Source organism: Sorghum bicolor, chromosome 10 (assembly GCF_000003195.3).
Source record: "Sorghum bicolor cultivar BTx623 chromosome 10, Sorghum_bicolor_NCBIv3, whole genome shotgun sequence".
In the NCBI taxonomy this organism is placed as follows: domain Eukaryota; kingdom Viridiplantae; phylum Streptophyta; class Magnoliopsida; order Poales; family Poaceae; genus Sorghum; species Sorghum bicolor.
Genome location: NC_012879.2, coordinates 12,980,360 through 12,992,305, shown reverse-complemented (window position 1 = coordinate 12,992,305; position 11,946 = coordinate 12,980,360). Strand labels below are relative to the sequence as shown.

At 40.2% G+C, this 11,946-nt stretch overlaps 1 long non-coding RNA gene across 2 annotated transcripts; it reads right to left on the bottom strand.

Moving 5' to 3' along the window:
• On the bottom strand, positions 8,281-10,504 carry LOC110430934. Of its 2 annotated transcripts, XR_002448365.1 has the most exons (4): positions 10,095-10,504; positions 9,517-9,608; positions 8,649-8,979; positions 8,281-8,572 (listed from the first exon to the last, which is right to left on the bottom strand). It is a non-coding gene; the product is annotated as an uncharacterized LOC110430934 (long non-coding RNA). The 2 variants fall into 2 exon arrangements; XR_002448364.1 differs by having other exon boundaries at positions 9,517-10,504.

Genomic DNA, 11,946 nt, shown 5'->3' with positions numbered 1-11,946 from the left:
GAAAACAAGTAAAGCCTACTTCTCTCAATAGGATAGCTGATGCATTGATATTGAAATACTACATGGTAATTGGTAACTGTATTTCAGTTCTTTCTTTGGCTACCTGAAACTCGTTTTATGAAAACCTGAAAATACATTCCAACTCACCTTGGTTATGTCGGCAAAAAGAGAGGAGCAACAGCAGCGTGGCAACAGGCAGAGAGCAGCACCACGCCACTACCCTTGAGTCTCGTCTTGTTTTCATGTATGATCATATCCATGCAATTGAAACTATATCCATAAAAAATGTTTCTTCTTAACTTCAAAAACCAACAATGCATTATTAAAATAATGTGAATCCCATAAAAAGCTGGTCTAATAACAAGTATTGAACACAAAAGGTACAGTCAACTAACAGAGAACAATTGCCAAATCAAGAAAAAAAATAAGCCATGTTTCAACTAAAAAACAATGGATCGATGACCATTTCCATTATAAGCAACATGAAAAAGACTACATTCTAGTAAGCACAATTTTCTTCGCAAAATTCACATCTAGCTGTACACTTCAGGTTAGAAATTTTCTTCCCAATAAGTAAAATAGTCATGTGCCATAATCAATATTTATTAGGAAGCTAGTGTGCTGGAGACATAGGTTGTAATTAGCTAGATATTTTTAAGCATTGTGGTTATTTTAATTTGCAACCACTACACATAAAATTGGACACCTAGGGATAGTTTCCTAGTTGTTCATCCGAAAGAAAAAAAATAAAAATAAAGCATTGCATAGGAAATTGTTTACCTGGAAATGAGATGTACACTGATCAGTATCGCTACACGGATGAACGGATCTGAACAACTCAAATCGGATCGCGCATTCGCGCGAGCAGCAGCAGTGTAGCACGCTAGCAGCAGGGTGGGTGCTCAGCCTCGGTGAGGAAAGTGGTGGGACGGGTCGGCGCGTCGTCGTCGGAGGGGTCGTCATCGGCGAGGAGCGACATCGTCACGCTGGGACCGGCACAACGCGGATGCACCGAGGGACGTGGCCGAGCCGGTTCAGGATCGCGGCATGCCCTATAAGTTGCGGCGGCAGCGGTGGCGAGATCGATCAACGGGTGCTCGTGCCCTGATGGTGCGTCACCGACCATGATGCTCACAGAGGCGGGAGAGCACCTCGCGGCGCTGCGGAGGCACGACGTTGGGTGCCACAGCCGGACCCTTGGTGCCGTCGACTTACCTCTCGGCGTCGGGTGGTTTATTTCCTTTTTTTCCTGCGATCGGCGGCGGCGGGTGGCGGGCGATGGTCGGGCAGCGCGCTGCGAGGACGGGCGGGCGAGCGGACTGGTGCAGCTCCAGCGGGCGGCGCAGCACCGGGGCGGGCAGCGGCGGCCACGCTCGCGGCGGGCGACGAGTCGCACGCGTGGTGGAGGTTTTCTGCGATACGGAGTTGTCACGGAGAGTAGAGATGACGCGAGGCTGAGGGTGTGTAAGGTCGTGATCATACTTCTAATCTAGCCCGTCTAATCTATAGAATATGTGCTGTGAGTCGTTGATCTTGTAGGTGAAATTTGCCTGGAGAAGATTTCAATTATAGTAGAGATTTAGAAAAAAAGGGAGAGTAAGTTACTGGAGAGAAAACACCTCAATTGCAGTTTTGCTAAGCCATCTTAGTCTATTGCTAATTTTATGAGTTTGTCCTCTGCCTAATCTTGGACATTGAATAATTTCGGCCGATATGCAATTGCCTTGCACATCACTATAGTCATAAAGTGATAGTGACTCAAGTTGCACACAAGTCAGATATGAAATCAGAAATATTCCATATACAATGTGTAGCATTATATAAAAAAAATAAAAAGTACATATAACCATGAAGCAATGTTTTATGTTCACCATATCAAATTAAAAAAAATAAAAATTACATATAACCATGAATCAATGTGTTCACCATATCAAATTTTAAAAAAATAAGAAATACAAATAACCATGAATCAATGTTTATGTTCACCATATTAATGGCTGTGAGTTGCACATTATTCCATGCCGAGTTAATTTAGATCATGGAGGCAAGATAAACCTCTCTAGCAAAAATGAATTGCCAACTACTTTTCGTTAACAAGGGTACATTCGGCCTTTTTTATGATACGCTTCATGCGGCTTCCTATTAGTTTCACCCCACTAGTGTTTAGCTATCATCACACGTCGCTCCCTACTATTTATTTCATTCGTTGCTCTTCAGTCATTGACATACATGTCATGCTATGTCCTAGTAACTTCGGGTTGCTTTCTTATACATATTAAAGATTAGTTTGTCAAGTTATGATAACTATACATTTTTAACAGGTTCCATATAGTAGAGAAGAATAACTAAAAACATGAGAAGACAATTCAGGGCTGAACCTCATACGACAAGGCCTGAATTAATTATTTCCAATTATATTTAGTACTATTTTTGGTTGATTCTAATTAGTATTCGGTACTAAAATTATTGGATGATTGAAACCAGAAGTACAAATTGGTAAAAAAAAATGGCATTGAAAAGTTAGAGATGAATTGGTAATTGGATTTGCTTGCATGTCTAGCTCTTCATCATGCCAGCCAGATACTTGCAAAAGCAAGCTTCGTCACTTACAAGCTGCAGTTACCTGTGCTAGCTACTTCGTCTGTACATCTAACTTTTCATGTATAATCTCAGCTCAAGCAAGCTCGAGGTAAGCAGGAGTTAGTGTTAACTAATATGCTTGATGACTTGTTTCTGTGGCGCATTCCAGAGAGAATTCTACTACATCGTCGTTCATGACAGAGGAGTTCGCAGAGAGAATTCGGTGCTCCATTTGGGACAACATCCATGACTCTCTCACCTTGCCTATTATCAACCCTCCTTTGCCTGCCAAAGTTTCTGATCTCTGAAACCCGAATACCCAAATCTGGAACCACCAACTCCTTACCAATACCTTCAAATGACCAGGCTGTCCATGCTATTGAATCTACCCCATTTGTTCATCACAACTACAATGATACCCTCAGATGGGCACCAATTAAAGATGGCATTTGCACCACTAAAGTTGCCTACTCCCATCTTTCATCTCAAGAGGTTCACCAGTTACCCACTCAAGGACCCAGAAACATTACTGATGATGCCAACAGCATACTTCATAAGGTTTCGAAATGTAAGTTAATCCCTCCAATTCTTAAAACCTTTGCATGGAGACTAATAAGAAGAGCCCTTGCCACTGGGGCAAGAGTTGGTACTTTCTCTGTCCGTATTGATAACAATTGTGATTATTGTGGACACGTTGAAACAGACCAACATCTGTCTCTTACATGCAATCTTCCCACGCAAGTTTGGTTTATAGCTAACCCATCTCTAGTTACTAATCAATTTCCAGTGGAAGACGATGGTGTTCAACTCTCACTGTCACTCCTTCTTCAGCATGACACAACAAAGAAGGCCTTATGTAACAACATGTTTCTTCTCTGGTACATTTGGAAGGCTCACAATGACAAGAGGTTCCAAAGAAGAACCTGGACAGCAAACCAGGTCCAACAAGCAACAACTGCCCACATGCACGCCCATCTGGATGCCCTGAAAAATCCAACCGATTGGATAGTCCTCACTTCTCTACTAATAACCCTTCTGCAAGAATTGGACGAAGGAGTCATCAAACACACTCTACAACAGATCGTTGTTGATATTTGGTAACGCAATAAGGAAATGATCCGCAAGCGCACGGATATCGATGAGCATTTCACCCGGGAGGTTATCCAGAGTTATCGTATTTATATTTTTACCACTGGGAGAAAGGGTGCATCTGACTAACCAAATCTATTGCTACTACCCTTTAGGCTACAAAAAATATTTTTCGATGTGAGCGATGTATAGAGAAGACTGCAACCGTAGTCTCGTTCTAACCTTGGTAAGGATGATCTACTGTTCTATTGGGGAAGCTTACGAAATCTAGACACCACAAAGGATGTTCGACCCACACCTATAAACCCTACCCTTCCTGCTAACGAGATATGGTCTGCAAAGGTAACTCGGAAATGTCACGTTCCTCGCTACTACCACGGTCCAGCTAGTCAGGGGATATCTATGAGTACCCTAGCCCAAACACCACGTTTACGCTAGCAATGATTACTCTAAACTCAACCGGAAGAGATTAAAGTAAACCCATAAACCAAAGAACAATAAAACAAGAACTTACTAGAATTAGAAGTTGAATTACTGAAGAATCCTAGGAGCAACCCTCGGGATAGAAGACTTGATCCCGCAGGTACAACCTCGGAGTAGACACCGACAGGCCGGGCTTCCTCCGATCTACACCTCCACTCTATCTCTCTCAATCTAGTAGAAACTAGAAGATCTAATTCTACTCACATTGGATGCTAAGCCTAAAAAGTCTATTTAGAGGAGAGGTATTCCTTCGAGGGCTCCTCTCAACTCTATGATGAACTTGTTCTCCTCCAGGGGCCATGGGGTCTGGTTATATAGTCCTTCCAAGTGAATCTAGGCCGTCGGATCAAACCGACATTGATTGAACGGTTATCCTTGATCCTTTAGGTCGGTGGAGCGTAATCCCCGAAGAGAGTCCTGATTGGACTCCAGGTCAGGACGGGCGCCCAAGGGGGGAGGGCGGGCGCCCTGCCCCCGGGCCCGTTCGCCTTCCAGTTCGTTCCCGTGGCTTATGGAGTCTTCTAGATGACATAAAATTGCGCGGCACGTTAATATCTCTATGTAAACCCGATGTGTGGGCCTTTCCTCCATATTTCCTGATAACCCCCTGCAGAAATAGACAAACACCAAAACTCATGGAATTCTGTCAGATAAAACCCTAAGTCTAGGTGTTGGTTGCATTTGGATCCTTTTCTTTATTTATTTGATGATTATATTTGGTACTTAAGGACCGTAAACAACTCCCCCAAGCTTACCTCTTGCTCGTCCCTGAGCAAGGATGAACTCAAGAGTTTCTGCAGTGGTTTCATGCCTTAAAAGTAAGATCTCATCTCTGAGTTAGAGTAAACTGTTAAGACTTAAAACTTACTCATTTTACCTTTCACCATGGGGCTTGTAACCGTCACTTGTGTCTTGAGTTGTTAAAAGATAGAACGGTCTATTCAAGTGCCATGTCTCTTATTCTTTGATGAGCTATAGTTCTGGAGTTTTTGCAGTTTTTCAAATAAAATTCAGAGATTCCTTGTATGACTCTCTCAAATCTCTCTTTTGTGGTATTTCTGGATCCTTACCAAGGCAGTAATGGTATATGTCTTCTCTCAAAGTATGTGGTATTTTTGGTATAAGGCATAGTGATATTGCCTTCTCTCTCACCCTACTCTAATAAGGTTTTGATATCTGGAGCTCATAGGTGGGAGACAGATAATACATATTTACAAGACATTTATTGCATAGTCAAACCATGGATCCAGAAGAACAAGTCAATAAGTCAAATCAAGATGTGCATGTGTGGCGAGTGATTGCTGTATGGTGATGATGGTGATAACAATGGTGAAAGTCTAATTCTACTTTTGCTCTTTTTAGGGGATACATACCTTTCTTGCACTTTGAAGCTTTTTTGAGGAGAATGAGATGCTCTACATTTTCTTTTTCTTCCCTCTCAGGTGGGTATCTTGTACCCCTAATTCTACTGTCGGACACTTGTCCATTTTTACCTCTCGTCTCACTTTTTCTTTTATTTCGAGGTTTCGGGCACTTGCCCCTTTTTATTTTCTCGTTTTCTTTCTCTCTTTCTTTCTCTTCTTTTTTTAGAGCACTCATCTCCTAAAATAATATAGCAAGTGGTAGTAACCAAGATAACTCGAGCATTTATTTCACAGGAAATAATAGGGATAGGAAAATATTTTTTTTGGCTATTCTCTCCCGGATTAGGAGTAGAATACTTTTGGGTGGCTCTGGAGATGGAAATGAGTGGATATATGTGGATGCATACTTCCAGGGTAGAAGCAGCATGTGTGAGTGAACGTGCAAGTGAATCTTGATTTTAACCGCATGACAAGCTCCTACGGGTCTACACTGCTTGACCACACTCAATGCTCATAAGCAGTAAAAAAGTAAATGTATGGCTCAAAGTCTAGCAAGCATGTATATATATGGCCGTGGTAGGAATTTAAACTCTCATCATACGGGAACTCATCATGTGTTATTTTAAAGGTTTTCAAAGATAAAATTCTCCAGAATTATAGCATCTCTAGGAACAGATAAACAACAGCTCAACCTTCCCATATCATATCCGTTAACAACTTAGACTTTAGATCAAGTACTCTTCCCACAAGTTCAGGTTTAGAGTAGGTTTAAATTATAACAGTTATGCCTAAACTTGAGAGAGATTTTAATTTTAAGAACTAGTCATGGCAGAGCAACTATTCATCATTTCCATGTGAGAGCTTATCATTAGGGTTCATAGCAAACTTTATTTATTTATTTATTTAGCAAACTAAGCAAAGATATATATATATATATATAAGCACAAAATTTTTATTTGGGTTTTCATGATTATGCATCTTTTTATTATTTGAGTAGAGTATAAACGCGAGTAGAAACACTTAGCTGGATAGATGGGGGTGCTCTCCCCCAAGCTGGATTTTGACGTAATTTCTTCTGATGTAGCTAGCAGGTGGTGGAGGTGTATTTGAAAGTCGGCAGCACCCTGACAGCGATTAGGATGTCCTCCGTCTGCTAGTCTTCTTTGATCCTTGAATTCTGTGGAGTTCAAATAGACGACAAAGCTTTGTGGAACTAGTTAAGTGTTAGCATAAATATCTAGACTTTATCATGTTGAGCCTCCTCAATAAATGTTATTTATTTAGCAGGATCATGCACTTATTATTTTTATATTTTTATTGTAAGATGAAAACATATTTATTTTATGCCACCACAGTGAATGTACCTGTGGTTTTATGCCATGAGCATACTCACATGGGGCTTACTATTTTTAACATTTTTATTTCCTTTTCAAGATGATATGAACCTGATTAACTAAGCAAAATAATTGAAAGGAAAAAGATAACTACCAAGATTACCTCTTGGCAAGGCGTTCGGTGTTTTTAAGTCCTCTGAACGGGACTCTCCATTTTCTCAGTCGTCCTGGGATTCGCTGGATGGCGTAGTCGGTGGTTCCGACGGCGCCTCCTCTTCGTGTATAACTATCTTCTTTCTCCACACCTGACTCGGTGCTACGGTCTCCTCGGGACAGTTCTGTTCAAGCTGTATGTCTTCAGACCTTACCACTTCTCCTTCATAGTCTACTCATCCATCCTTGATGATTTGCCTCCTCTGGTTTCGGTTGCGTCGCCTTCTTCAGAGGGAAGTGCATGTGGACTTCTCCGGTTCCAATATAGATGATGGCTTTGATAGTGTTGAGGAACGGTCTTCTAAGGATGGTGGGTGGATCATACTCGTCTTCTCCCATGTCAATGACCTGAAAATCATCTGGAGCTGAATATATATTGGTTGTAGGGGCATGGTTCCATGCAGGAGCTGATAAGTGACTGCGGCCATTATGTTGTCGTCAGATCCAGTGTCGTAGAGTGTCTTCTGAAAAGAGTATCAATTGATTGTGCACTGGATGCTTGGAACACCGGTCGTCCTTCTTGATCAGGAAATGCGACTTGAGTCGACGATCTTGACCTCCTCCGACAAGGATCCAATGTTTTAAGTCTTCTGGACAAGACTTCTCACCGTCTTCATCCTTTAGGTGCATCATTTGATTAGGTGTGGACCTTGACGTCTGCACCTCTTGATACGGAGTCACCCATGTTTTTTTTGCTCAGTAGTTCGAAGTGCGGTGTTGGCAATATCCTGCTCAGTGTGTTTGTGCTCGTAGAACCAGGTCCTTCACTTGGTGGAATCTGGGAGTTGTAAAACTCCTTCAAGTTTTGCTCGAAGTGTACCTGCTCATAGAGACAAGGCAGAGATCAAGTGCATGGGCTCTGTTGATGGAAAACACCAACAGAACCAAAAGTCACTACAAAAAGACACCCCCTTTAGCAACGCATATAAACGTTGCTAGAAGTCAAACTAAGCGTTGGAGGGGTCTATACCAACGCATCTAGTATGCGTTGCTAGAAGTGGCGTTGCTAACAGATACATATGCGTTGGTAACAAGTACCATAAAGTGTTGCAAGCTAGCAACGGAAATCTCCTAATGCTTCCAACGCTTGTGTGTGTTGCTGCCTACAATTAGGAACGTATGCTCTATTCATTATTTAATTTGTTAATATTTATTATTTTTTACAGAGGCAAAGCAAATTCGATCGTCACATATAAGCAATACAGTACAAATCTCAATAAGAACACATCATAAACAGCTCTTACATGGCTATTTTGTTAATATAAATAATTATATCACGGCCATATATACATGTTTTGCTACTACAATCAACTAAGCTGGAATCTAGAACCATCGAAATATACTGTAGAATACATAATGATTGTCAAATAAATATGTTTGATTTCACAATCTTCTCCAGGCTCACATTCAACATAATTTGTCAATTCCTTCTTCACTTTTCATCTGCATCCTTTCGGCCATGCAAGAATTGATCATTCCAAGAGCCTAGATATAGTATATATGTTTTACCTATAATTAAAAAGATAATTAGAACAAGTCATTAAAACATTATGCAATTGGATGCATATATACACATAATTCTCACCTAACATTTGCACGCCCAGTATGAAGAATTCTCTGGAAATAAGAATGTACAATTGGGAGATCCTTTGAGAAACTGGTAGCAACCACAAAAAAATTATAAATTTTGAGCAAGAATCTTAGTCCAAGTAGTACACATATTTAACACATCTGAGCATTTCAGTAATTTTAAGGTATTTCAGTGAGCATTTCTAATGAACAAATGGAATACTCAGACATGTCAATGCGCACGTTAAACAACACAAGTACACAACTAAATAATAAAAAAAATGAGAAATGGTTAGTATACTAAGCTTTGCCTTGCAGAGTTGGATAGTAAGTAGTCACACTGCAATCTGTAAAGATGTACAGAAGGAAGCCCATTAATTACATTTCAAGATAGCGCTGAACAAATTCAGCTTACCATTTATGCATCAGTGAATATACTCACATTAACCAGATACTCCCTCCGTCCCTGAAAGAATCAATTTCTAGAGTTGTTCTAAGTCAAACTTTTTAAACTTTGACCAAATTTCTAGAAAAAAATGCTAAGATTTATAGTATCAAATTAGTATTATTAGATTCATCATAAAATATATTTTCATATAATGTGTATTTTATATTATAGATGTTGTTACTCTTTTCTATAAAGTTAGTCAAACTTTAAAAAGTTTGACTGGCACGGATCTTAGGAATTGATTCTTTCAGGGACTGAGGGAGTAGTTGAATCCTTATATAGCTCGTGCAAAGAAGTGCCAAATTGCCAATGAAACATCAAAGTTATATCTCTATGAAAGAAAATAGTTTACTGACAAGTCTGGTAAAATATTAGTGAGACTATAATTATCTGTATCATAAAGGGGAGATCAGTATTAAAAAAGAACTGCACATACCATTTTAGGTTAGTGCCTGATTGTGAAACGGTAAGTGCAAATGTTATAGCAGCAGTTGGTCTTCAGAGTTCAGACTAAATCGTCCAGCAATCCTGTAACGAATGGAGTGAGTTCTCTTTTGACAAAAGAATGGAGTGAGTTGAAATGTCAAGTATTTTCACTAACAGAAAAAGTATATATTAATGATGCAACAGAATCATGCATTTTGATAGGTTCTTATAATTTCTGACATAAATCCAAAAACATCATTTGAATATCACCATCCGATGAATTGATACAATAAATATTTAAGTGGAGTAATCTATTGACTAGAGAAGAATGACACCACAATTGTTGCTGTCATATAAACTTTCCATATTGGCATTTTACCAAACACATTCCAGCCGAGGTGATCCGCTCTCTTACATCAATCCATCAGATATGTAAGATCAATTTCACTAATCAGAACTCAAAAATTTCACGAAGAACACAATATGTCCCAAATAATCCATGGAAAAAGTGTGGGATCACCGAAATTATTCCAGTGATCTGCATCTATATGACAAAAATTAAAATTATTTGGATGAGGGGTGGAATACCTTACGGCCGGAATCACAGGACAGGGAACAAAATCTACAGCAGGAGATTTTAGGCTAGAATGCCTTCCTCAACCTTGTTGCCGCTGGATCGTATGGACCTTGCAGGTGGAGAGGACATCGCAGAGTAAGATGGTGCTGACAGGAAGATCCTTTCACGTCCTGCATCAGGATATGGGGCTGGATTGGGCGCATCAAGATGTCACCATGACGTGCCTCCCACAACCTTGTTGCTGGATCCTAAGGCCGCAGGTGGAAAGGGATTCGTAGAGCAGGATGGGGCCGATGGGAAGAATCAGTCAAGGATCAAGGAGGCGAGATCTCAGGAGAGGGAGAGGTTGGCCGCCGCCCCTTGAGGGTTTTCTTTTCGCTAGCAAATAGCTGGGATAAGCATGCTCCTCCATACGACGTGGAGTGGCGGTTTGTTGACTCTCGAGGGCCGGGACGAATAGGTTGCAACACATGGGTCCACCGTTGTAGGGTATGTGTTGCTAGACGGGGGTTGGTGCTGCAGTGAGTGTATTTGTTCTTCTCTAACCTTAAGCATAGTGAGCAAGACAAAGTTGATAAGATCATGAGTGTAGCATTTGTCAGATCAGATGGCTCAACCTAATGGAAAGATAATCTATCTATTTTTATGTTTTGGTTATATCTTCCAAAGATTGAATGTGCAACATATTAGCTTATATGATTAGGAGTGTGGGATCTAAGAACAAAGATTAAAGGACTAAACATGCTGAATTAATTGGGTTGGTTAATTTTGGAGCTACAATTCATACATGTCTGTCTCTTTATTTTATGTGAACGCCAGAACCAAGGAGAAACTTATAAAAGCGATAGTCAAGTACCTTAAGATGTTACTTTAATTGAAGAGTGATGGTATAGTATCACCTTGTGGAAGCTTTCCCTTCTTAGCGGTTGTGCATCGTGTTTGTGGGATTCTTTGTCTCGTTCCATGGATCATCTCTCTATGATGAATGAGCTATGTCCTTCTTGTGTAAATTGTTAAACTTCATGTGTCTCCTTTATCCCCAATGTGAGTTTTTATCTCAGGACTTTCCAGGTTGATATTGAAAGTTTTCCTTGTGCTTGTCATTCTTCCGATCTTCTTGCTTCCATCCTGGAAAGGTTAGTGACAAGAATACCCGAAGGAATATTCCTACAATTATCTTTATATGCTCAATACATAAGGTAATGTTGCAAATAATTAGAAGTTCATGTTACGATCTGATAAGTGCTTGTTTTAGGACACTAAGCTTGTCCTTGGGAAACCATCAATTAACTCAACAAGATCTGCAATATTTATTATAGACATATGCATCGACAACCGCTCTTTTAAAGTTTTTATAAATAGAAAGGAAGAGGGGGTTGGAGATCTTAAATGTGGTGATGTTGGAGAGACCAATAGATTGGAAAGATGTTTTATATGAGCAAGGACTGGGTGAGGTATTTATGAAATAACTTCCATGCTCACTGTTGTTTCTCTCATTCTCAAACTCCAAGGATGATTCTTCATGAACGCTTAAAATTCCTCTAGGATTGTCTCTCAAGTTTGTTTTATCTATCCATTCAATGGTGATAGCACATGGATTTTTAATGCCCTCTAGCCATTGATGTTGCTCTTCTCGATCCTCCTTGTGGTCTTGGTGACTCTTATGCATGGGATGTCTAGAGAGATTCATAGGATCATTGGGAGGTTCAAGAGAAAGAGAAGAGTAGAAATTATTAAGCTCAAGGATGGGTTGGATAGCCGGATCATGGGATTGAAATGTTAGAAAATTGGCTATAGAAACTTCCTTTCCTAGTCTGGGAGATGATTCCTTCTCTATCTCTAGGAATTTTTTATGAAGACTAG